Below are 26,443 nucleotides of genomic sequence, written 5' to 3' on the forward strand. Positions count from 1 at the left end.
ATGCATATATGTTTATTTGTTATGACTTCTGGATAGATCGACCCTTTCATCATTATAACATATCCTTTGTCTCTATAAACAATTTTTGTCTTAAAGTCTATTTTTTCTTTAGCATAGCCTGTCCAATATTTTTGGGGTGGGGACTGTTTGCATATATTTTTCGTCACTAAGGTATTTCTTTCCTCTCTTTGCTTCCAGTGGCATCTCCAGCCATGGCTACATGTTTTCGACCCCAGAGTCCATCAGCCTGCCCCTGCCTCTGTGGCACCAGCATCTGATGAGTAACCCCCACCTTGGCTCCAACTCCTGCCCTAGTTTCTGGGCTCTGGTAGCACTACCTTTTCCCTGTGTCTCTCCAGCTCTAGGGATGGTGGCAATCTCTTGCTGTTGTTAATCTCTGGTGGCCTCACCAACCCTTGTTTGACTTTTCAGCCCTTCTATCACTTGTATAACTGGCTCCCTATGTTAAATTCCTTTTGTCTGAAATATCTAGAGTGGGTCTTTTTTGCTTCCACCCTGAAGGATAGAAGGTGATTCCTGTTCCCAAGGAGTTTAAGGTACAGTAGTCCCCCTTATCCATGGTTTTGCTTTCTGTGGTTACATTTATTCATGGTCAAGCATGGTCTGAAGATATTAAATGGAAAATTCCAGAAATAAACAATTCATAAGTTTTAAATTGCGTACAATTTTGAGTAGTGTGATGAAATCTTGCACCATCCTGCTCCGTCCCACCTGGGATTCCCAACCATTGACATTACTATGGCTTGATGATCCAGGATCACCTGAAGCAGATGATACTCATTCCGATGATACATCAGTAGCAGTCTAACGCTATGTTACAATGCCCGTGTCATTCCACTTCATCTCATCATGTAGGCGTTTTATCATCTCACATCATAAGAAGGAGGGTAAGTACACTGCAATAAGATATCTTGAGAGGGAGAAAGAGAGAGAGAGGCCACTTTCACATAACTTTTATTACAGTATATTGCTATAATTGTTCTATTTTATTATTAGTTATTGTTATTGATCTCTTACCATGCTTATAATTTATGAATTATATGCTTTATAATTTATGAATTAAACTCTATCCTAGGTATGTGTGTATAGGAAAAAATAGTATGTATGATATATAGAGTTTGGTAATATCCGTGGTGTCAGGCATCCACTGGGGGTCTTGGATTATATCTCCCACAGATAAGGGGGGACTACTGTACAGAAGAAGTTAAGGCTAGATTATATACCTGTTGCCTCCAGTTATGACCAAGACCAAGCATGATGTGATGCCTTACCTTACACAAGGAAAGGAAATCCATGATTGAATAGGGCTGGAAGACAGATGGACAAGTAGATAGAATAGTTTTCCTTCACCCCAGAGATTTGAAGAACATTCAGTTGGGATGTAGTGCAGTAAGCCTCGCTCTTAACCACCTCCCTGTATGATCTTGCGTAAGTTGCTTCCCCACTCTGAGTTGCAGTTTTCCCAAGTATGAAGTGAGGATATTGGATTGCCTAGGAAATAGCTAAGCTTTAGCATCTGAGACTCTGAAGTGTAGAACTTTCTTGTGGCCTCCTGTCTACTGCTTAACCACTCTCTGTTATTCCAAATTCCCCAAATGGAGGCATGGGAAGCCCTCATGGAACTGGAACTTTCCTTCCATTCTAAATGTTTTGACTGCTCGCATCGTTGGCATTTGGGGCCTGCTTACTTTTAGGGATACAGGCAATCTCTTGAACTAGGTGGAAAAGACTCTTGGGGGGTTACATCTCTGTAGGGCATTGGTAAGGAAGGGCAGGGCAACTTCAGTTTGGAACTATTCCAGAAGCTTCCTCCTGAAGCCCTTTTCCATGTGCCAGATGCTTCTAAGAAAAATTGAGCTTAGAAGCAGAAGACATGTGTCCCACTCTTGCCTCTGCTAGAAATGACTATGTGACCTCAGGCAAGTCAATTCCTCTCTCTGATTCTTGGATGCCCACCTGAAAAGTAATGGGATTGGACCACATAATTTCCAGGCTCCCTTCTCAGGATAATCCTTGCTATCCTCAGGGATTTTCTTGGTTTTCTACCTAGTGTAGGCCCCAAAGAAGGTCCCAGGTCAAGAGAGTCCACAGAATAGAGGGCAGGACTGGAGAGCTTTGTGGTAGATGCGCCATGCTCTTAGGAGAGAAAGGGAGCATCCTGACTCTGATCCCCTCAGCAACCTCACACTGATGCTAAGCCGTAGTGCCCACCCCAGACCCTTTTCCTCCTCTCACTGTCCTTCTTTATCCCTCCAACGCTTGCTGTGCGGACATTGCACACTTTGGGCTGGAGGCCTTCAGTTTCATTTCTTAGCTGGTCTCTGAGCAGGACAGTGGGGATTCCCTAGTATCTCTCAACACTGTGAGCTTCCCCTCTGCATGTTAGCGAGCAATTAGTAACTATTCACAGCCAATCCATCTCTCTGAGAGGGACGGTATAGGAGGAACCCAGTATCATTTTCCAAATTGTATCCCACCCTTCGAGGCCCAGGCAGGCCCACCTTCACTGCCCTCCCTCCTCTGAACTCTCATAGCACTTAACTTCAGGGACATTCAAATTGGCATTTATAACAACAGCATGAGAACTGTTTTCTATTCTAGAAGAGACTTTGTGCTTCTTGGAAACAAGATTGTGCTGTGTACTTTTTTGGTTAGTCTTTGCGTTGCCTCAAACGGTGCTGTGGTTTTAAAAATATATTTTTAACATCGTTCGTTTGGTCTAGTTCAATAATGGGTCCCATAGGTGATATCCCTTGTCTCATCCCACTTGTTAAGAGCATATGTTGCGTGCCCAGCAAGGGACTTGAGACTGCTGCCTCTTTCCCTCTGGAGAATCTTTTAAAAAGTTTTTTTATTAAAAAATTTTTTTATTGTCTGAAGAAACTTAAAAGTCAAAGCAGGGGTTTTAAAGGGAAGCCCCTTACTGATGCTCAGGGGCTGGTGTCTGTACAAAGGACCCGTCCATAAGAGAGGCAAATGCATTGTGCTTACTTATATCTGGGGCATCTTTGGACCACTTGGTCTTTGGTCTTCCAAAGACTGATTGTCTTACAGAGATGGAGGCTTTTCCACTGAACACCTAATAATCAGATGCTTAAGGAACATTTGATTGATTGATGATGTGACGTCAACCTTTTCCTAAGATGACACCACTTCTTCCACCTCTCTCTTGGGGATTCCTTTGTTCTTTTTAAATTTACATTGTTAGGAGCTGATTGCAGATCCTGGTCTCAGCAGCAGCTTGAATAAGACCCGTATCATGGCAGAGCGGAGAATAACTTGCTCCCATGGAACAGACCCTAGGACACTTGTTTTGCTTCCGACTTTGCTTCATTCATTCATTCATACAAACAACAAGTATTTGATGAACACTTACGTGCCAGGCACGGTACTGGACTCTACAGATACAAAGATGAACACCCGTGGTCCCTGACCTTGCCAAGCTCACATGGAGCATGGTGGGTGTATCAGTCAGCTCGAGCTGCCACAATCAAATACCACAGGCTGGGTAGCTGTGGTTCTCACAGTTCTAGAGCCTAGAAATCGCAGATCAAGGCCCAGCAGGGTCAGCCTCTCTGCCTTGCCTGCAGATGGGTACCTTCTCCCTATGCCCTTACGTGGCCTTTTCTCAAAGTGTACAAGGCAGGGAGGGAAAGAGAGAGAAACAGAGACAGAGAGACAGAGATAGAGAGGCAGACACAGAGAGACAAAGATTTCTGGTATCTCTTCATTTTTTTTTTTTTTTTTTTGCGGTACGCGGGCCTCTCGCTGTTGTGGCCTCTCCTGTTGTGGAGCACAGGCTCCAGACGTGCAGGCTCAGTGGCCATGGCTCACGGGCCCAGCCGCTCCGCAGCATGTGGGATCTTCCCGGACCGGGGCATGAGCCCGTGTCCCTTGCATCGGCAGGCGGACTCCCAACCACTGCATCACCAGGGAAGCCCTGGTATCTCTTCTTATACGGATAGTAACCCTATTGGGTTATGGCCCCACTCTTAGGAGTTTATTTAACCTTATTTACTTCCTTAGAGGCCCCACCTCCAAATGCAACCGCACTGAGGGTTAGGGCTTCAACATACGAATTTGAACGGGGATTCAAACCCCACTGCGGGGAAACATTCACTCCATAACAGCGGGGGAGATGGAAAAATAAAGAGGCAATTACCCGTAAGCATTAAAAGTATAACAACAGGCATGGAAATGTATACACTAAATTCAAGGTGGGAAGGAAGAGGGTGCCAGTGGAGAGGGATTTTCAGGAGCTTGAACTGCGTTGGTAATGTTTGGCTTGTGGTGGACAAATGTCTCATTGTATTGTTCTTTATACCTTTATGAATTCAATATTTCATAATATTTAAAAAATAACAGGGCTTCCCTGGTGGCGCAGTGGTTGGGAGTCCGCCTGCCGATGCAGGGGACGCGGGTTCATGCCCTGGTCCGGGAAGATCCCGCATGCCGCCGAGCGGCTGGGCCCGTGAGCCATGGCCGCTGAGCCTGCGCGTCCGGAGCCTGTGCTCCGCAATGGGAGAGGCCACAGCAGTGAGAGGCCCGTGTACCGCAAAAAACAAATAAACAAACAAGCAAAAAAACCAGGAGACGAAATCGTAGTACAATATAGTAAGAGCTAACTAACAGGGGTGGGGTGGGGAGTGGCAAGCCCAACACACCATGGGAGCACATAGAAGGGAGTCAGGAAGGCTATGGAAAAAGTGGCATCTGAGAGGAGCAGGGGTGGCTCAGACAGAGGGAGGAGAGTGACGGTGAGAGGTCGGTGGCAAGTGCTAAGGCCAGGAGTCTTGGCTGGCACACTGAACAGGATGCTCATTTTTTCAGAATCATTCAATTTCAGAGTTCAGGAATGGGGAGAGCCGGACTGTTTAACTTGGCCTCCTCGCAGGGGAGATGCTGCCTGTGGGCCAGGTTTCTGACCTTTGTTACTTGTGCAGTGGTCTGTTTGTGTTTGGCACACGAGATATGTTTTGCTTTGGCTGTGTCTTTGGAGTGAATCTCTCCCTGCTGTTGTGACATGTGAGACAGATGGTGTGCAATGTTTTTCCCATAGGTGACTATTCCCCACTACGCTACCTGTCCATTTGTCCATCTGTCCATTCACTGGTCCATCCATTCATCCAGTATCCATTTACTGAGTATCTACCCTGCCAGGTATTGGGTCAAGTTCTAGGACTTTGAAGACCCAATAAACCATGGTCAGTTAATGACCAAAGAATGTGTCAATTAATGGAAGACAATGTCTCCACATTTGTGTGGGGCTTTCACGTTTCCAAGCACTTTCTTGTATCTTATTCAACTCTCAGGGTTTCTCAGTTTGGTAGGTTTCAATTTTCTGACAGAGGAAACTGAGACTTCAAAGAGAAGAAGTGTCTTGATCTTTGACTCCAAGCTAAGGGGCTTTTCGCACCATGACAGGCTTACATGAAGCATGACATAAAGGGCTTGGGCCACTCCTGGCAAAAATGTTTTCAGACCAGGCTTCCTGCCCACTGCCTTGTTCTCTGAGAATGTGCGCACTGCCTTTGGGGAAGTCCTGCCCGTGAGCAAAGGTTTCTGAGAAGGAACAGGGGACAGAACCTGGAAGAAACTTTTATAGTCATTCACTCCATCCATCCACTGATGACCTGGTGACCTTGAGGATAAAGAACAACTTAGCCTGCCATAACCTCAGCCCCGCTATTATCATAAGAAAGAACACGGTAAGTCTTGAACAGGGCAAGGAAGAACAGAGACCTCCTACAGGAGGTCTAATCTGGAGAGACCCAAGAGAAAGAAGCAGACCCAGAGTCCACTGACGTAGCCTATGGTGCAGATGGAGCCTTGGTCCAAGTACCAATTTCTTGGCCCAACCCAGAGTGTCCTACCGTTTCCGATCCCTCTGGGCTTGTAATTCAATGGGCAAAGTCCGAGATCATACCTCTTATACTCCTGCCCTCATCCCTGTTTTATTTCACTTGGAAACAGTCTGTCCCCATGTGAAGCCAAGGAGTGTGAGTCTCCACCAGTGCTGGGTAACCTAACAGGCAGATTTAGGATAGATTTAGAGCCCCAGAGCCAGACAAGTGGCACCCCCAAATTTGAGAGAGTTTTTGCTTTGCCCTCACCTAGAAGTTTGTAATCAGAAAAATCTAAAAGAGAGGTTCTTTTAATTTCAGCATATGTATACATTTTGTGTTGGTTGGCCGGCCGGTCTCAGGAATTATATTTGGAGAGAGATAATAATCTTCTTAGGGTTGAGGGCCTTTGAAGGTCATGATCAGGCCTCAGGCCACCAAGAGGGAAAGGACCAGCTGGTGAGAGGTGGGGGATTATCCGGCTGCAGGGAGGAAAGAGGCCACTCTCCAGCAGGAAGAAAAGGGAAGGAGGCTGGCGGGAAGCCTCAGGTCACCCTGACACCTGTTGCCACGGCCCGGTGGTGGTTTCCTGCCACTTGTCAGGACGCGCTTGCACAGAGAGCACAACGACAAGAAGATGCTTCCTGTTTTGCTACGTGGTTCATTGCTGGGCATCGAGAGGCAGGGTTTATAGGTCTGTGTTTTTCACGTCGCCAGGTTCCCTGAGGGAAAGGGTGGGGGCAGGTGAAAGGGAAAGCAGGGGGGCAGTTTATTCTTCCAGAATTGCTCAGTGGAAACTCGTGCCATTCTAGTTTTGGCCCCCTAGAGGGTGGGGCTGGCCACACTGTCCTACTGTCCCCAACAGCTCCAAGCCCGAGCCCCTGTGTGTGGCTGAGAGTTGCCAAGAATCCCCCGTGGTTCCTTTTGTCCCTTAGTGAAACACGGTGTTGACTTCTGTGGTGATCCTTGTCTTGGCAGGTGGCGAGGGCGACCAGAAACTTGGACTGAAATAGCCTGTGTGGTGAAAGCAGGGGTGGGGAAGTGATGTCTGGTCTCCTGACAAGTGATGAGTGAGAAATCCAGCTAGCCCACTCCCCACCCCTCAAGACCGGGCCCACCATCGGGCCAGTCCTGCAGCTTCACAGCTGAGTTTGTACACTGTAGGTATCAGAAAGCCCAGGTGGCTTTATGCTTGTTTAGCTCGAGACTGCCTGTTGTGGTGGAAAAGAGCATGGGGTTCTGGTCTCAGCTCAGCCAGCCAAGCTTCCAGGAGCCCCTCATCTCCTGCTTCCTCATCTGGGGATTGAACCAGATGAACCTGGATGTCCTCTCTGGTCATCCACATTTGGGGAGTCCGTTGATCATCTCCTGGAGCGTCTGGGAAGGAGACCATGTCTGCTTCATCCTCCTTTTGTGCTCTCTTCACGGCATTCAAAGCCCTTCTCAACTGGCCCAGTCGCCATCTCTGGCCTCAATCTCTGACTCTCCACCTGTACCCACTTTGTGTTCCCACCATTCTGGACCAACTTTGAATTCCCTCAAGAGCGCCATGCACTTTCATTCTCTTGGGCTTTTCCACACGCTTTTCTCTCAGGCTAAGATGCCTCTGGATCCTTCTTCCCCTGTTAGACTCTAACTCATCATTCAAGACCCTGCTCAAAGAGCCCTAGCCTCCTGAAGAATTTCTTTCTTCTTTCTTTCTTCCTTCTTTCCTTCCTTCTTTTCTCTCTTTCTCTCCCTCTCCCTCTCCCTCCCTCCCTCCCTCCCTCCCTTCCTTCCTTCCACCTTTTGGCTGCATTGGGTTTTCATTGCTGGGCGTGGGCTTTCTCTAGTTGTGGCGAGTGGGGGCTACTCTTGTTGTGGAGCACGGGCTCTAGGCACACGGGCTTCAGTAGTTGTGGCACGTGGGCTTAGTTGCTCCGCGGCATGTGGGATCTTCCTGGACCAGGGCTTGAACCCGTGTCCCCTGCATCGGCAAGCAGATTCTTAACCACTGCACCACCAGGGAAGTCCCTTGAAGAATTTCTGATGCCTCAAGGCTACAGCATGCTGTTCACCCTGCTGTAGCATCCCTCAGTCTAATTTGTATCATAGGCATCTATACATTTTCTCCCCCCTTCAGGTTGCAGGTAAGTGGCACCTTATTTATTTCTTGGGTACTTAACATAGCACCTGGCTTATTCTTGGTGCTCAACCAGTGGGTTGAAGCATTTTTTGTTGATTTAACCCCCAAAAGGCTCAACCTAGAGCTCATGAAATAGTGGCCACTCCTTAGTACAGCCAGAGAGGAGCTGGGCAGTGGAGGGAAGATGAATGGTCATACATCTCTAACTACCTGCACAGCTACCTGCTCCAGCTCCTCAGAGGTTAGTGTCAGCTTTGGCTTCTTTTTTTTTTTTTTTTTCTTGCGGTATGTGGGCCTCTCACTGTGGTGGCCTCTCCCGCTGCGGAGCACAGGCTCCGGACGCGCAGGCTCAGCGGCCATGGCTCACGGGCCCAGCCGCTCCGCGGCATGTGGGATCTTCCTGGACCGGGGCACGAACCCGTGTCCCCTGCATCAGCAGGCAGACTCCCAACCACTGCGCCACCAGGGAAGCCCAGCTTTGGCTTCTGAATAAAGCTCCTGGGTTCCCAGCTCTGGGGAAGCTCCCAGGCTGTTAAGGCAAGTTACCAGTTTCCAGGATCTTACCTACTGTTTCAGGGAGGACGGGAGCTAATACTTATTCAGCACCTACTGCCTGCCAGACCCTGAATCACTTTATTTAATTTCACAACAATTCTACGACGTAAGCCCTGTGATGCCCATTCTACAAATGCGAAATAGAGACTCAGAGAAATCAAGGGCTTTCCCAAAGAAGACTCAGAGCTAGTAGCAGAGAACAATGAATGGAACTTCCCCCTCCCATCCCTGACCTACACAAATTTGAGCTGGTCACCGGGAACTCAACCATTGAAAGCACCAAAGTCAGTTGCCTCTGCTGTTGCCACATCAGCAGAAATGGAAGCCCCTGCAGCCCGGTCCGTACAGTATTTACTACTGAATCAAAGTCTCTATGAATGCTTCTGATTGGTGGAGAGCAGGTCACAGGCCCATGCCTAGCTGCAAGGGAGGCAGGGAGTTTGTGTTCTTGACATCTACCTGGGGAGGCAGGACCATAACAAGGTAATTTCCTCCAGAAGGAAAGGCTATTCACATAAGAAGATGGGCAGCTACAAATGTGACAGATGTCCTCTACACTGATTCACCCTAAATGTCACACCAAAGAAAGTTATTTTAGATGCCTGAACACATTCCTCTTTCAAATCTTGCTCCTTTCTTAGAATGTGGTTGGAAGAATTTTTATTACATAACTTTTTTTTTTTTCTTTTGGCGGTATGCGGGCCTCTCACTGCTGTGGCCTCTCCCGTTGCGGAGCACAGGCTCCGGACGCGCAGGCTCAGTGGCCATGGCTCATGGGCCATGTGGGATCTTCCTGGACCGGGGCATGAACCCATGTCCCCTGCATCGGCAGGCAGACTCTCAACCACTGTGCCACCAGGGAAGCCCTACATAACTTTTTGAGATATAATTTACATACAGTAAAATCCACCTGTTTTAGTGTATGGTTCTAGGGATTTTTACAAATGCATACAGTTGTGTAACCACTACTACAAGCAAGGTACAGTATATAACAGTTTCATCACCCTCCTAAATTCTCTCATACCCCTTTGTAGTCAAACCCTTCCTCCACCCCAGCCCCTGGCAACTACAGATCTGGTTTCTGTCTATCCTTTCTGGCTTTCTGGAGCAAAGACTTTTTTTTTTTTTTAAGATTTTTTTGATGTGGGCCATTTTAAAAATCTTTACTGAATTTGTTACAATATTGCTTCTGTTTTATGAGGCATGTGGGATCTTAGCTCCCCTGCCAGGGATCGAACCTGCACCCCCTGCATGGAAGGCAAAGTCTTAACAGCTGGACCACCAGGGAATTCCCTGGAGCAAAGGACAAAAATAGAGCTGAGGAGATTCTATATGTAAATATCAGTGTCCACTTGTTGGAGTCTCCCTGCCTCAGCCCCTGTCCTAGGGGTGGGGAAAGACAACGTTTATTGCAAAGCGATTGAAATAATCGAAACTACAATTTCCTTTCAGGTTTAGGGCTTAACACAGGAAGAAGGATGAGGTAACTGTTGTGGCCCAAGCTTGCTGCATGAATTCCCACTTAGAGTGACAGGCAAACAGCACCTCGGACCAATGCAGTGCTGTCCACAGGTCCTTCTGATTGCACTCCTTTCTCTCAGATGAAAGATGGGCCCACAACAGCTCTGTGTCCCCACTTTTTTGTCACCCTCCGGGTCCCAGGATCCAGAATCCCCTAGGTTAAGAGCTGGCCAGAAGCTGGCTATGTATGGGGGTGGTGGTGTAGACAGAGTTTAGGCAGGCCGGGGAGTAGGAAGGAAAAGGGACTGAGCTGCAGGCCTGGGGCTGGAGGCTGGTGGCTGGTGGCAAACTCTCCAAGGAGTCTGAAAATTCTAAATTTAAACATGGCCTTTTAGGTCATCATAAATGATATTTTACATTATGGAAACATATTTTCAAAATGGGATAGAATCTATTTTACTTACCAGTTTATTGGCTTGATGTACAATATGACATAAATATCTGGCATGTGGTATATAGACCTCTACTGTACCCTTGCCCAGCCGCTGTAAATGTTGGAGGCTGGCCTTAATAAAACTCTTTTTTTTCTTTTAATTGAAGTATAGTTGATTTACAATGTTGTGTTAATTTCTGCTGTACAGCAAAGTGATTCAGTTATACATATATATACATTCTTTTTTTTTAAAAATAGTTTTATTTATTTATTTATTTTTGGTTGCATCGGGTCTTCGTTGCTGCTTGCAGGCCTTCTCTAGCTGCGGCGAGGGGGGGCTACTCTTCGTGGCGGTTTGCGGGCTTCTCATTGCGGTGGCTTCTCTTGCTGTGGAGCACGGGCTCTAGGTGCGTGGGCTTCAGTAGTTGTGGCTCGCGGGCTCAGTAGTCGTGGCACATGGACTTAGTTGCTCCGCGGCATGTGAGATCTTCTCGGACCAGGGCTCGAACCATGTCCCCTGCATTGGCAGACAGATTCTTAACCACTGTACCACCAGGGAAGTCCTATATATTCTTTTTTAAATATTCTTTTCCATTATGGTTTATCATAGGATAAATGAAATGAATATGGTTCTCCGTGCTATACAGTAGGACCTTTTTGTTTACTTAATCTGTTGAGCTTCCTCAGAGACAGTTACCAAAGCTTCCTGCAGGCCAGGCTCCCTGGTCGTAGCCCTGTGCTCCTCTGCAGCGTTGGTGAGAAAGGAAGACAAGAAGGAAACATTTATTGGATGTCAGCTCTGTGGCTGAATCTGACCTGGGCCCTTTCCCTCACATGATCTCATTTGGGTCTCTCAACTACGCTGCTAGGTGAATACGTACATCATTGCCAATTTCTAGATGAGGAAGTGCAGGCTTAGTGACATTTAAGTGCCTTAAGTGTCCAAGCTGCGATTCCAACCCAGATCTGTGTAGCCCAAATCCAGAAGCCTCCCCTGTTGCTATTAGAGAGTTCCAACTTGCCTCTGCTCCCCTCCCCACCAGGATTCACAGGGGGCAAGGAGTCAGTCACTTAAACGGGTTGCAGTGAAGCGTATGCCACTGCTTTGGGCGTGAAGGAAAACTTAAGTTTCCAGAAACTTCTCTGGTGGACCTGCTTTTCACTCCAAAGCAGAAAAGGGCAAGGTGCAGATAACTAGAGCAGGGAGCGTGCAAACACTCAGATAAAGGAGGTACATGTGAATTTGCTGTGGGAGTGAGAAAAAGAAAGGCAGAGGGGCAGGGTTTCAGCACAAAGAACTTTGGCTTCTGAGTCAGTTCTGGTTTCAAATCCAGGTCCCGGTACTGACTAATTGATTTTGACCAAGTTGCTTAACTACCTAGAACCTCAGTTTCAATACCTGCGAAAATAGATCAATAATAGATGGGTTTCTTCTATGAGTCTCTGTGAGGCTGAAATGAAGTGGAATCAGTAAAGGACGGGGTGGGGTGGGGGGAAGGTGTGGATTGGCCGGGAAAAGTTCTCCTAGCTCACCCCCCCTCCCATGAGACCATTTTGGCATTCTGCAGACTTCTACAGCCGAGAAACCTAAAAATAAATTTGAATTATGGTGGGTTTAGCGCCTGAGGTGGCCGGGCAGGCACTTCTGTGTAAATAGCAGAAGTGAAAAAAAAAAAAAAGGCTATTTCATTTCTAGTATTTGAAACCCAAGTTAAAGAACCCCTACGGTGTGGGCGACTCATAGTGGAGGGGTGGGTGGCAAGGGGGAAGGTTTGGTGTTTTTTTTCTTTGTTGTTTTGTTTTTGTTCTGCGATGATGTGGGGGACTCTCCAGGGATGTGTGTCACAGAGCAGGATAGGGGAGGTGAAGGCAGGGAAGGGGGGAAATTTAATTCTGTCCCTGATGTCATAGGGCAGGATTGGGGGAAGGGCGCGTGTCGGTCAATGGGTGGAAAAGGCGACCCGACACTCAAAGGTCCCGTGGCTGTCATGCCCTTCCAACATCACGCTCCGAATCACGGTTGGGCAAGTCCCTTAATTCATTTTCAGTGAGCTTCTGAAGAAAGGCCATCTCTAGGGACTTGCCTTATTCCTGAAATGCTAGTATGTACGTCAGAGTCTCGGTTTAAAGGGTGTGTGTGTGTGTGTGTGTGTGTGCGCGTCTGTGTGTGTGTGTGTGTGTTTGTGGGAAAAGGACTCATGAAGAGGGAAAGTAAGAGACTGGCTAACCTGACCATGGCCCACATTGATGGGAGTCACAGCTTATTCTTATTACTTTTAACAAAATGCTTTCCCACCCTTCAAATCTAATTTTTCACTATTCCTGCAATCCATGTTTGATAGGCTCAGTGAGATGAAGCAAACTGCCCCACAAGTCCTAAGTGGGAGAGCCAGGGCTTGAACTGGCTGCCTCCTTCTTTATACAAGTCTGGCATTGGCCATCCTAATAATGGTGTGCAAGTTGGGCTTGGGACCTGAGGCTTGGGGAATCCAAGTCTCCCTAAATTTGCCCTATGACCTTGACTTCTGCAGCTCTTAAAATTTTAATTTATTCAAATGTATTTATTTTTATTTTTTAATTTATTTCTTGGCCGCATCATGCAGCTTGTGAGATCTTAGTTTCCTGACCAGGGACTGAACCCAGATCCCAGCAGTGAAAGCGCCGAGTCCTAACCACTGGACCACCCGGGAATTCCTTGCAACTCTTTTTTAAAATGGACATACTGACATTGTATGTCAATGTCTTTTAGAAAAGGAATGGATAATCCAAATAAGAACATATTTGCGTTGGTCTGGAAGTCTCTGAAGGTGACTATGGAGAAGGCGGCCAAGCTGTCTCCTGTTCCCACCACAAAAACCAGAGAGAAGGGAGTTAAGTGGCCAAAAGAGGCTGTGGGATAGATCCAAGGGCAAGCTTCCTGACTGCAGGGGATTGATAAATGCAGGAGCCTCTGGAAGATAGAAGGGACAGCTTTCCAGTCCCCTGAGCCTCTAGTGCCTTTTGGTGTTGGCCAAACCACCACCTCCTAATGCTCGCCAGTGACTGTATTCATCCTTCTGGATCCAGCTCAAGTGCACCCTCCCCCACCCCCCAGACTTCCCAGCATTGCTGTGAAGCATCATGGGCTTTTCTTTTCTACTCAGCACTGTGACTCCGGTACCTCTATTTAGCACCCATGTCGTTCTCCCTGACTTACAGCCAAGCCCTTGAGTTCCCCCCTTCCCTGAGCTCTCAGAGGGCAGGGATGGGTTCTGTTTATCTTTATCACCCATACCTAAGGCAGCACCTCACACAGAGTCAGTGCTTATTGAATGTACACTGAACTTCACAACAATGAGTTATTGCCTGTGGGTAGTGGTTTTTTTAATACCTCATTAAATTTGGCAAGCATAATTGATAATGCTTATCAAATGCATTCTGTGCAAGGCCAGCATGCATAAAAATAGGTACTGTCACACTCTGTTGGTACGAGTGTAAACTGGTTCAACTTTTCTGGGGCGTAATTTGAATTACTTAGAATTTTGTATGCCTCTTGGCCTAATTATTTTTGTTTTCTCTCTTCTTCCTTCGTGTCCCTCCCCTCCCATCCCTCTTCTTTCCTCTCCTCTCCTCCCAAGGGTTATTGAATGGCTTTTCATCAAGTATTGCTATTGTTACATTCACAGCAATGTTTTTTAAAACACTAGCAAAAAATGGGGCTAAAATTAATATGGATTTGAATAAACTGTAGTTATATTTATGATAAAATACCATGTAACCATCACAATGGATGATATATGAATATTTGTTAATCACATAAACACAGTGACAAAAGCTAATTACAAAACAGGACTCACGGTATGATTCCAATTTGGAAAAAACAGAAGGATATATCCATGGGAAAATGTCTGGGAGAATTTATACCTAAACGTTCTAACCCTTTATTTGGGTGGTGGGATTTTAGGGCATTTTAACTTTCTTTTTATTTCTCTGAATTTTCTCAATTTTCTACCATGAATGTGTATTATGTTTAGAACATGGAAAAAGTTTTCAGTGTCTTGAGTGGATTCTCTGAGTAAACTCCTTGGTCCTCATCTTCTGCATTATAACTAAAAGTTGGTTCTTTGAGAAGATACACAAAATTGATAAACCATTAGCCAGACTCATCACTAAAAAAAAGGAGAGGACTCAAATAAATAGAATTAGAAATGAAAAAGGAGAAGTAACAACTGACACTGCAGAAATACAAAGGATCGTGAGAGATTACTACAAGCAACTATATGCCAATAAAATGGACAACCTGGAAGAAATGGACAAATTCTTAGAAAAGCACAACCTTCCAAGACTGAACCAGGAAGAAACAGAAAATATAAACAGATCAATCACAAGCACTGAAATTGAGACTGTGACTAAAAATCTTCCAACAATCAAAAGCCCAGGACCAGATAGCTTCATTTGATAGTAGAATTCTATAAAACATTTAGAGAAGAGCTAACACCTATCCTTCTCAAACTCTTCCAAAATATAGCAGAGGGAGGAACACTCCCAAATTCATTCTACGAGGCCACCATCACCCTGATACCAAAACCAGGCAAAGATGTCACAAAGAAAGAAAACTACGGCCAATATCACTGATGAACATAGATGCAAAAATCGTCAACAAAATACTAGTAAACAGAATCCAACAGCACATTAAAGGGATCATATACCATGATCAAGTGGAGTTTATCCCAGGAAGGCAAGGATTCTTCAATATATGCAAATCAATCAATGTGATACACCATATTAACAAACTGAAGGAGAAAAACCATATGATCATCTCAATAGATGCAGAAAAAGCTTTCAACAAAATTCAACACCCATTTATGATAAAAACCCTCCAGAAACTAGGCATAGAGGGAACTTACCTCAACATAATAAAGGCCATATATCACAAACCCACAGCCAACATCATTCTCAATGGTGAAAAACTGAAGTCATTTCCTCTAAGATCAGGAACAAGACAAGGTTGCCCACTCTCACCACTATTATTCAACATAGTTTTGGGAGTTTTAGCCACAGCAATCATAGAAGAAGAAGAAATAAAAAGAATCCAAATCAGAAAAGATAAAGTAATGCTGTCACTGCTTGCAGATGACTTGATACTATACACAGAGAATCCTAAAGATGCTACCAGAAAACTACTAGAGCTAATCAATGAACTTGGTAGAGTAGCAGGATACAAAATTAATAAACAGAAATCTCCTGCATTCCTATACACTAATGATGAAAAATCTGAAAGAGAAATTAAGGAAACATTCGCATTTACCACTGCAACAAAAAGAATAAAATACCTAGGAATAAACCTACCTAAGGAGGCAAAAGACCTGTATGCAGAAAACTATAAGACACTGATGAAAGAAATTAAAGATGATACAAACAGATGGAGAGATATACCATGTTCTTGGATTGGAAGAATCAACATTGTGAAAATGACTCTACTACCCAAAGCAATCTACACATTCAGTGCAATCCCTATCAAACTACCAATGGCATTTTTCACAGAACTAGAACAAAAAATTTCACAGTTTGTACGGAAACACAAAAGACCCTAAATAGCCAAAGCAATCTTGAGAAAGAAAAATGGAGCTGGAGGAATCAGGCGCCTGGACTTCAGACTATACTACAAAGCTACAGTAATCAAGACAGTATGGTACTGGCACAAAAATAGAAATATAGATCAATGGAACAGGATAGAAAGCTCAGAGATAAACCCATGCCCATACGGTCACCTTATTTTTGATAAAGGAGGCAAGAATATATAATGGAGAAAAGACAGTGTCTTCAATAAGTGGTGCTGGGAAAAATGGACAGCTACATGTAAAAGAATGGAATTAGAACACTCCCTAACACCATACACAAAAATAAACTCAAAATGGATTAAAGACCTAAATGTAAGGCCAGACACTATAAAACTCTTAGAGGAAAACATAGACAGAACACTCTATGACATAAATCACAGCAAGATCCTTTTTGACCCACCTCCTAGAGAAATGGAAATAAAACCAAAAATAAACAAATGGGACCTAATGAAACTTAAAAGCTTTTGCACAGCAAAGGAAACCATAAACAAGATGAAAAGACAGCCCTCAGAATGGGAGAAAATATTTGCAAATGAAGCAACTGACAAATGATTAATCTCCAAAATTTACAAGCTGCTCAATATCAAAAAAACAAACAAGCCAATCCAAAAATGGGCAGAAGACCTAAATAGACATTTCTCCAAAGAAGATATACAGATTGCCAACAAACACATGAAAGGATGCTCAACATCACTAATCATTAGAGAAATGCAAATCAAAACTACAATGAGGTATCACCTCACACTGGTCAGAATGGCCATCATCAAAAAATCTACAAACAATAAATCCTGGAGAGAGTGTGGAGAAAAGGGAACCCTGTTGCACTGTTGGTGGGAATGTAAATTGATACAGCCACTGTGGAGAACAGTATGGAGATTCCTTAAAAAACTAAAAGTAGAACTACCATACGACCCAGCAATCCCACTACTGGGCAAATAACCCTGAGAAAACCATAATTCAAAAAGAGTCATGTACCAAAATGTTCATTGCAGCTCTATTTACAATAGCCAGGACATGGAAGCAACCTAAGTGTCCATCGACAGATGAATGGATAAAGAAGATGTGGTACATATATACGATGGAATATTACTCAGCCATAAAAAGAAATGAAATTGAGTTATTTGTAGTGAGGTGAGGTGGATGGACCTAGAGACTGTCAAACACAGTGTAGTAAGTCAGAAAGAGAAAAACAAATACCATATGCTAACACATATATATGGAATCTGGAAAAAAACACAACCAAAAACGGTTCTGAAGAACCTAGGGGCAGGACAGGAATAAAGATGCAGACGTAGAGAATGGACGTGAGGACATGGGGAGGGGGAAGGGTAAGCTGGGATGAAGTGAGAGAGTGGCATGGACATATATACACTACCAAATGTAAAGTAGATAGCTAGTGGGAAGCAGCCGCATAGCACAGGGAGATCGGCTCAGTGCTTTGTGACCACCTAGAGGGGTGGGGTAGGGAGGGTGGGAGGGAGACGCACGAGGGAGGAGATATGGGGATATATGTATATGTACAGCTGACTCACTTTGTTATAAAGCAGAAACTAACACACCATTGTAAAGCAATTATAGTTCAATAAAGTTGTCTAAAAATTCTGCATTATAATGACAATTTTACCTCTTCCTTACCAATTTGGATACTTTTTACTTCTTCTTGTCTGATTGCTGTGGCTAGGGCTTCCAATACTATGTTGAATAGAAGTGGTGAGAGTGGACATCCTTGTCTTGTTCCTGATTTTAGTGGGAAGGCTTGTCAGCTTTTCACCATTGAGTATTATATTGGCTGTGGGTTTGTCATAAATAGCTTTTATTACGTTGAGATGCGTTCCTTCTATACCCAGTTTCATAAGCATTTTGATCATGAATGGATGTGAATTATATCAAATGCTTTTTCTATATCTATTGAGATGATCACATGGTTTTTGTTTTTTCTTTTTTTGATGTGGTGTGTCACATTGATCTGTGGTCCTCAAATTCTGAAAACCCTAGAAAACAAATCAAAATATAGGGAGTTGGGGTTGGAAGAGCAGTTGGGAGTCCTTTGGGCCAGAGGTTCTCAAACTTGGCTACACACTGGAGTCACCCATGGAGCTTCCCAAACTCTGCAGCTCAGTCCACACCCTATGTCAGTAAATCAGAATCACTGGGTTGGATGCAGGCATCCAAGTATTACATCTCCCTGGGTGATTCTTCTGTGCAGCCAACTGTGAGAACCGCAGCTGGTGAGCTGCCCTATCTAACACAGCGGCCACGAGCCACATGTAGTTATTTAAATTTCATTGACATTAAATAAAATTAAGTAAAATTTAAAATTCAGTTCCTTAGTCAAGCTAGCCACCTTTTAAATGCTCACTAGCCACATATGATGAGTGGCTACCATCTTGGGCAATGCAGTCCTAGATCTACTCAAATTTCAGCAGAGGAGACTGGAGAGGTTCCTGGCGGGTGGGCACCCTCCTTCTAGCAGTCCTGATGTTCATAAAAGGAGAGGTCCCTAGGCTCGTCCTCTCCAGGTCTGCCTAGGCCATCGGTACCTGTGTGCCTAGAAAGTTCCTTCTGCTCTGTCAGGTCTCCCCCATCCTCCTCCTTGAGCATGGGGGGGTTTTCTGCCCCATGACTGTTCTCAAAGGCTCCACAGGCCCAGGCCCTCCTGAGCAGGCCAGTAGGCGAGCTGTTTACACGGAATCCAAGTGCTCAGTGGAGAGCAGAGCGGGGCCGAGTGTTTTCCACAGCTGCTGAGAAAGGTGAGTGAGCCGAAGCAGAATAACAAAAAGCCACTTCAAAAACACACCAGAAAAAGTCAGAGAGCAGAGACAATCAGAGGTTTGAGACACACACACCCCCTTAAAACCCTGACAAGAGAGCAAAAACAAGTCAAGGGAGAGCTTCTAGACCTTCTAGTTTCGAGATCGTCGCGGTTGCTGACTTTGAGAACGGGGCCTGTCCCAGCCAGTTCTGAGAGGAGCTGGGAGCTGAGGCCATGGGGGCTCAGAAACCTCACCTGAGTTCTGAGAACTGTATGGCCTGGTGATGGGACAGTCCCTGAATGCTCTGTGTCTCTGGGAAGACAAGGTGTGTGGGAATGGCAGGGTCAGGCTGGCTGGGGGCTGTTTTAGCCTAAGACTAGCCACCGGTTAGAAGCAGAATCCCCCCACCCCGGCCTGGGCTCCTGGGACCTACCTCCTGGGAAACGGATGGATGGAGACAGACATAGTCCGTCAGGGAATTCCCATGCATAGGCCACCTGTGTCCAGGAAACTCCTCTTTCAGGACTCAACCATGACGACGCCAAGCCAGAAGGGGAAGCCCAGTGCTTCCTTCCCCTCCCCCCCATTCCCTAAACTCTGCTGTAGGGAAGTGAAGTAGAGTGAAGAGAGCCCTGGGGTTGGAGGACTTGGCTCAAGTCCCAAGCGCTGTCACTTACTTGCTGTGTGACCTTGAGCAGGTCAGTTTACCCCTCTGGACCTTAGTTTCTTGACCAGTAAACTGTAGGGTTGGTCTAAACCAATGGTTCTCAACCCAGGCTATACGTTGGAATAACCTGGTGAGCTGCAAAGATAAATGAGACTCTGATTATTCTGGGATACAGCCTGGGCATCAGGATTTTTAAAAGCTCCTAAGATGATTCTAATGTTTAAGATTAAGATTAAGAACCTCTGGTCTATCCGGCTTCTCGAGTGTATCATGCTTGGGAGTCAAAATTCAGATTCAGACTCCATAGGCCTGGCGTAGGGCTGAGAGTCTGCATTTCTCCCAAGTTCCCAGGTGATCCCCATGGGCCACATCTTGAGTCATAGCACGTCTATCTTTAACGTCCAGGAAGCTGAATTCCAAGCTCCAGCAACTCAGTCTGTTTTTTTTTTTTTTTTTGGTAGTTGGCAGTAGTTACATATTTCAGCTCATAGACATCATTCTTCTATGTTCTTTCTTTTTCTTCCCTCTCACATGAGAATTGTCTAAATTCTCACCATTTGAGTTCTGACTAGATGCTGTGGATATGAACCAAACAGGGATCTTCCCTTCAAGGGCAGAAAATGACAGATAAGGCCAGACTGTGACATGAATTCAAGGTGGGGCAGAGGCCATTTTTACTGGAAGGATCAGGAAAAACTCCGTGTAGCAGATAACAACAGTTAACAAGTATTGAGGCTCCACTTCTGCTGGGCGCTCTTCAAGTGCTTTACACAGTTGTCTCAGAAACAGATTCACGGATTTCTTTTTTTTCACATCTTCTTTCCTTTTATTGAAAAAGTTTTTTTTTTTTTTTTTTTTTTGCGGTATGCGGGCCTCTCACTGTTGTGGCCTCTCCCGTTGCGCAGCACAGGCTCCGGACACGCAGGCTCAGCATCCATGGCTCACGGGCCCAGTCGCTCCGCGGCATGTGGGATCTTCCCGGACCGGGGCACGAACCCACGTCCCCTGCATCGGCAGGCGGACTCTCAACCACTGCGCCACCAGGGAAGCCCTTGAAAAAGTTTTTAGAAAATGACAGTTAATAAAGGGCACAAACAAATCAACAGGGATATACTAGTGAAAAACATAGACAAGGTAAAACTAAAGAGGCTATTGGTTTCTTTAACTGGTTAAGAGCACAAAATGTAACAGGTAGAAAGTCTCTTTTAAACAAATTAAAAAGCTGTGTTTTTTTCCCCGATTCTCCCCAAGTCAGATATATACACACCCACAAAAATGGTGTGTGAAGGAAAACTGTCATACACAACAAGTTGTATCCTGAATTAAGGGAAATAGCTGTTGAACTGGGAATTAACACAATAAAGTCAGCAACAGGCTAACAATGTTAAAAATTGAGGCTTCAGATGCTGCATGGCACAAAGCTATACTATATAAACAGACTCACGTATTTCAAAAACAAATTTATGGTTACCAAAGGGGAAATATGGGGTTGGGGGAGGGATAAATTAGGAGCTTGGGATTAACACACACATACACTACTATATATAAAATAGATAGCCAACAAGGACCTACTGTATAGCACGGGACCTCTACTCAAAATTCTGTAACAACCTATACGGGAAAAGAATCTGAAAAAGAATGAATATATGTATACGTATGACTGAATCACTTTGCTGTACACCTGAAACTAACACAACATTGTAAATCAACTATACTCCAATAGAATAAAAAAGAAGAATCCAAAGAGACTTTGTGTCGGCCAACTGGACCCACCAGGGGAATGTTTCCATTTATTCAACTTGCGTCCTTAATAAGAAAATGTTGCCCAGACAGCTCCTGAAGAATCCCTCTTGTCTCTTGAGTCTTACAAGAAATAAGACAATGAGAAATATGCCGCCACTGCCGAGGTGCCTATTCCGGTGGGAGAGGTTCAGGCACGAGGGGCAGAAGTTACGAGAGGCCCCCACAAGTTCTAGCACTGGAGTCCGATGGGCGCTGCTCTTGGCACCACATATCGCTGTAGACCCAAGCTTCTTTCTCTGGCTTCCCTAGGAAATGGTTAATCCACTTACAGCATCTCTTCTGAAAGCATCCTTCATCCCAGGGGGATGCAAATTGCGATTGGCGCCGTGTATATCCCCTTCTTCGAGAAAGGGGATATGAATTAAACTTTATAAGTTTAATTACCAGTGTTAGGGTTTTTGATTGTGTGGAACTATGAGGTGGGCCTGGGAGAATGGATTAATTAGTCTTGTGTTTAACAGACATCTTTCTTGAGTGTCCAGTGGCTCCAGTGACTTTTATCTGTATGTTGTTTACTTTTAAAACGATGTCTTTGCTTTGACCTCTTTCTTTAACATGAAACTCATATTTTTAACAAAAAGAGAGAGGAAGAGAGAGAGAGGGAGGGAGAGACAGAGAGAGGGAGGAGAAGTTGGCTGTAAATAATAGGAGTTAGCCTGCGGGAGTCGTTCTTTAATACGTATTCATTGATTCTGTTTCCAGGTGCAGAAGCTGAAGCCCTGAGATGGGTTGTGATTTGCCTAAAGTCTCACAGAAATTTAGCGGCAGAATTTGGACCAGGGCTTTCCCCTCAAGGCCCTGGATAGAACCTTGAAGCCACGGCAATGTAACTGATTCACATCTTCTTGGGTCCTATTATTCTGCACAGTCTGCTTTCCCCAGAAAACTGAGCTCCTCATGGGCACAGACCTCCTCTGTATCCTCTCTACATCCCTGCACGTCCCAGCCCCTTGGCTGGCGCATCCTGGGGGCTCCAGCACAGTGTGGGGAGCTGGATTGGGTGGTTTAACTTGACTTGTGGTACTCAGCGTAAACAGCCTAAGGGAGGCAGCTGGGCCCCACCCCATCCTCTCCACTCAGCTGTCTGTAAAGCCTTAGCTCGGATCTCACCTTATTTAAGGTGACTCTCTAGACCAACTCAGTCTCTGAATTTTGGAGCAATTCCTGTCTCCTCCTCTCAGTGAGGACCCTCTGTATACTAATTTATGCTGCGAGGAGGCAGTCTTGGTTCTAAGTGTAGGCTGTGGCTATACAACCTGAGTTGGAGTCCCAGCTCCACCATTTTTAGCTGTGGCGTGTGATCTCAGGTAACTCCTCTGAGCCTCAGTTTCCCTCCCTGTAAAATAGCTCTAGTAACAATTCCTCCCTAACAGGCTCCTCACAAGGATTAATTGAGACAAGCCACACGAAGTGTTTAGTGTGGCGCCAGGCACTCAATCCATTCTATTATTGTACGTTTTCACAACTAAATGTTTTGTTTTTCTGCCTTTGTTGAGCTTGGTTACCTTACCTGGGAACTGGAGGAAATAATGGGCAATCTTGGTGGATTGCCATGACAACCAAATGAGAGGCGACATATGAAAATGCTCTGTAAACTCTTAAGGTTTGGGTGTGAAGTGTGACCGCCCCCAAGATGACACAGCTGGTAAGAGGTGGCGCCCTCCTGGAATAACCACACCCACTCGAAAACACACACACACACACACACGCACACACACACGCACACAGCAGCACCACCAGGAAATATCTGGGGGGTCTGACCCACAATGATATCCTTGCTCTTTGATTATTTCAGTGGCCCTTCATGGAGAACCCCCAGGCCTTCTGAACCAGCAGAGGTGAGATAGAAAAAGATGAATGACACGTGGACTTCATCCTCAGGAAGCTTACAGTGCAGCAGCAGGGGAGTGTGAGCAAATGTTATTCTAAACAAGGCCAAGTGACACGAAAACAGTAGCAAAGGAAAGGTAGAGGGAGGGGAAGTTTGGGGGCGATAGGCGGTTTCATGGCAGGGCTGGCCTTGGGGCTGGTCTTTGGTGGATGGGTAGTGTATTAGTTTGCTCCGGTTGCCAAAACAAAATACCACAAATTGGGTCACGTACACGATGGATATTTATTTTTTTCACAGTTCTAGAGGCTAGAAGTCCGAGATCAAGGATTCGGCAGGACTCGTTTCTTCAGAGACCTCTCTCCTTGCCTTGCATATGGACGCCTTCTTGCTGTGTCCTCACATGTTCACCCCTCGGTCTGTATCCTAACATCACCTTCTTTTTTTTTTTTTTCCACATGTTTATTGGAGTATAAATGCTTTACAGTGTTGTGTTAGTTTCTGTTGTACAACAAAGTGAATCAGCTATACGTATACATATATCCCCATATCCCCTCCCTCCCTATCCCATCCCTCTAGGTGGTGACAAAGCACGGAGCTGATCTCCCTGTGCCGTGCAGCAGCTTCCCACTAGCCATCCATTTTACATCTGCTAGTGTATATATGCCCATGCCACTCTCTCACTTCGTCCCAGCTTACCCTTTCCCGCTGTGCCCTCAAGTCTGTTCTCTATGTCTGCATCTTTATTCCTGCCCTGCCACTAGGTTCATCAGTACCGCTTTTTAAAATTCCGTATATGTGCACTAGCATACGGTATTTGTTTTTCTCTTTCTGACTTACTTCACTCTGTATGACAGATTCTAGGTCCATCTGTCTCACTACAAATAACTCAATTTCGTTCCTTTTTATGGTTGAGTAATATTCCATTGTATATATGTGCCACATCTTTTTAATCCAATCATCTGTTGATGGACATTTAGGTTGCTTCCATGTCCTGGCTCTTGTAAACAGTGTTGCAATGAACATTGTGGTATGTGTCTCTTTTTGAATTATGGTTTTCTCAGGGTATATGCCCAGTACTGGGATTGCTGGGTCATATGGTAGTTCTATTTTTCGTTTTTTAAGTACTGTTCTCCATAGTGGCTGTATCAATCTACATTCCCACCAACAGTGCAGCAGGATTCCCTTTTCTCCACACCTTCTCCAGCATTTATTGTTTGTAGATTTTTTAATGATGGCCATTCTGACCGGTGTGAGGTGATACCTCATTGTGGTTTTGATTTACATTTCTCTAATGATTAGTGATGTTGAGCATCTTTTCATGCATTTGTTGGCCATCTGTTTGTCTTCGCTGGAGAAATGTCTATTTAGGTCCTCTGCCCATTTTTGGATTAGGTTGTTTGTTTTTTTGATATTGAGCTCCATGAGCTGCTTGTATATTTTGGAGATTTATCCTTTGTCAGTTGCAAATATTTTCTCCCATTCTAAGGGTCATCTTTTCATCTTGTTTATGGTTTCCCGTGCTGTGAAAAAGATTTTAAGTTTCATTAGGTCCCATTTGTTTATTTTTGTTTTTATTTCCATTTCTCTAGGAGGTGGGCTAAAGAGGATTTTGCTGTGATTTATGTCATACTGTTCTGCCTATGTTTTCCTCTAAGAGTTTTATAGTGCCTGGCCTTACATTTAGATCTTTAATCCATTTTGAGTTTATTTTTGTGTATGGTGTTAGGGTGTGTTCTAATTCCATTCTTTTACATGTAGCTGTCCATTTTTCCCAGCACCACTTAATGAAGAGGCTGTCTTTTCTCCATTGTATATTCTTGCCTTCTTTATCAAAGATAAGGTAACCATATGTGTGTGGGTTTATCTCTGGGCTTTCCATCCTGTTCCATTGATCTATATTTCTATTTTTGTGTCAGTACCATACTGTCTTGTTTACCGTAGCTTTCTGGTATAGTCTGAAGTCAGGGAGCCTGATTCCTCCAGCTCTGTTTTTCTTTCTCAGTATTGCTTTGGCTATTTGGGGTCTTTTGTATTTCCATACAAATTGTAAAATTTCTTGTTCTAGTTCTGTGAAAAATGCCATTGGTAATTTGATAGGGATTGCATTGAACCTGTAGATTGCTTTGGGTAGTATAGTCATTTTCACAATATTGATTCTTCCAATCCAGGAGCATGGTATATCTCTCCAACTGTTTGTTATCTTTGATTTCTTTCATCAGTGTTTTATAGTTTTCTGAGTACAAGTCTTTTGCCTCCTTAGGTAGGTTTATTCCTAGGTATTTTATTCTTTTTTTTGCTATGGTAAATGGGATTGTTTCCTTAATTTCTCTTTCTGATCTTTCGTTGTTAGTGAGTGTGTAGGAATGCAAGAGATTTCTGTGCATTAATTTTGTATCCTGCAACCTTACCAAATTCATTGATTAGTTCTAGCAGTTTCCTGGTGGCATCTTTAGGATTTTCTGTGTATAGTATCATGTCATCTGCAAGCAGTGACAGTTTTACTTCTTCTTTTCCAATTTGTCATCCTTTTATTTCTTTTTCTTCTCTGATTGCTGTGGCTAGGACTTCCAATGCTATGTTGAATAATAGTGATGATTGTGGACATCCTTGTCTTGTTCCTGATCTTGGAGGAAATGCTTTCAGTTTTTCACTATTGAGAATCATGTTTGCTGTGGGTTTGTCATATATAGCCTTTATTATGTTGAGGTAGGTTCCCTCTATGCCCACTTTCTGGAGAGTTTTTTTTTTTTTTTTTTTTTTTTGTGGTACACGGGCCTCTCACTGTTGTGGCCTCTCCCGTTGTGGAGCACAGGCTCTGGATGCACAGGCTCAGCAGCCATGGCTCACAGGCCATGATTTCAATTTTCTTAAATTTTCCAAGGTTTGATTTGTGACCCAAAATGTAACCTATTCTGGAGAACGTTCTGTGTGCACTTGAGAAGAAAGTGTATTCTTCCATTTTCGGGTGGAATGTCCTAAAAATATTAATTAAGTCTATCTGGTCTATTGTGTCATTTAAAGCTTGTGTTTCCTTACTTATTTTCTGTCTGGATGATCTGTCATTGGTGTAAGTGGGGTATTAAAGTCCTCCACTATTATTGTGTTACTGTCGATTTCTCATTTCTAACACCATCTTCTTTTTTTTTTTCAGTACATGGACCTCTCACTGTTGTGGCCTCTCCCGTTGCAGAGCACAGGCTCTGGATGCGCAGGCTCAGCGGCCATGGCTCACAGGCACAGCCGCCCTGTGGCATGTGGGATCCTCCTGGACCAGGGCACGAACCCGCGTCCCCTGCATCGGCAGGCGGACTCTCAATCACTGCGCCACCAGGGAAGCCCCTAACACCGTCT

The 26,443-nt window shown here is 44.8% G+C and overlaps 1 long non-coding RNA gene across 1 annotated transcript; it reads right to left on the reverse strand.

The window, feature by feature from the left end:
- Window positions 1-10,701: 10,701 nt before the first annotated feature.
- On the reverse strand, window positions 10,702-18,816 carry LOC141277355 (uncharacterized). The gene is made up of 3 exons (XR_012328618.1): window positions 18,579-18,816; window positions 11,136-11,182; window positions 10,702-10,955 (listed from the first exon to the last, which is right to left on the reverse strand). It is a non-coding gene; the product is annotated as an uncharacterized lncRNA (long non-coding RNA).
- Between the last annotated feature and the right edge of the window lie 7,627 nt (window positions 18,817-26,443).

This window comes from Tursiops truncatus, chromosome 20 (assembly GCF_011762595.2).
Source record: "Tursiops truncatus isolate mTurTru1 chromosome 20, mTurTru1.mat.Y, whole genome shotgun sequence".
Classification (NCBI taxonomy): Eukaryota; Metazoa; Chordata; class Mammalia; order Artiodactyla; family Delphinidae; genus Tursiops; species Tursiops truncatus.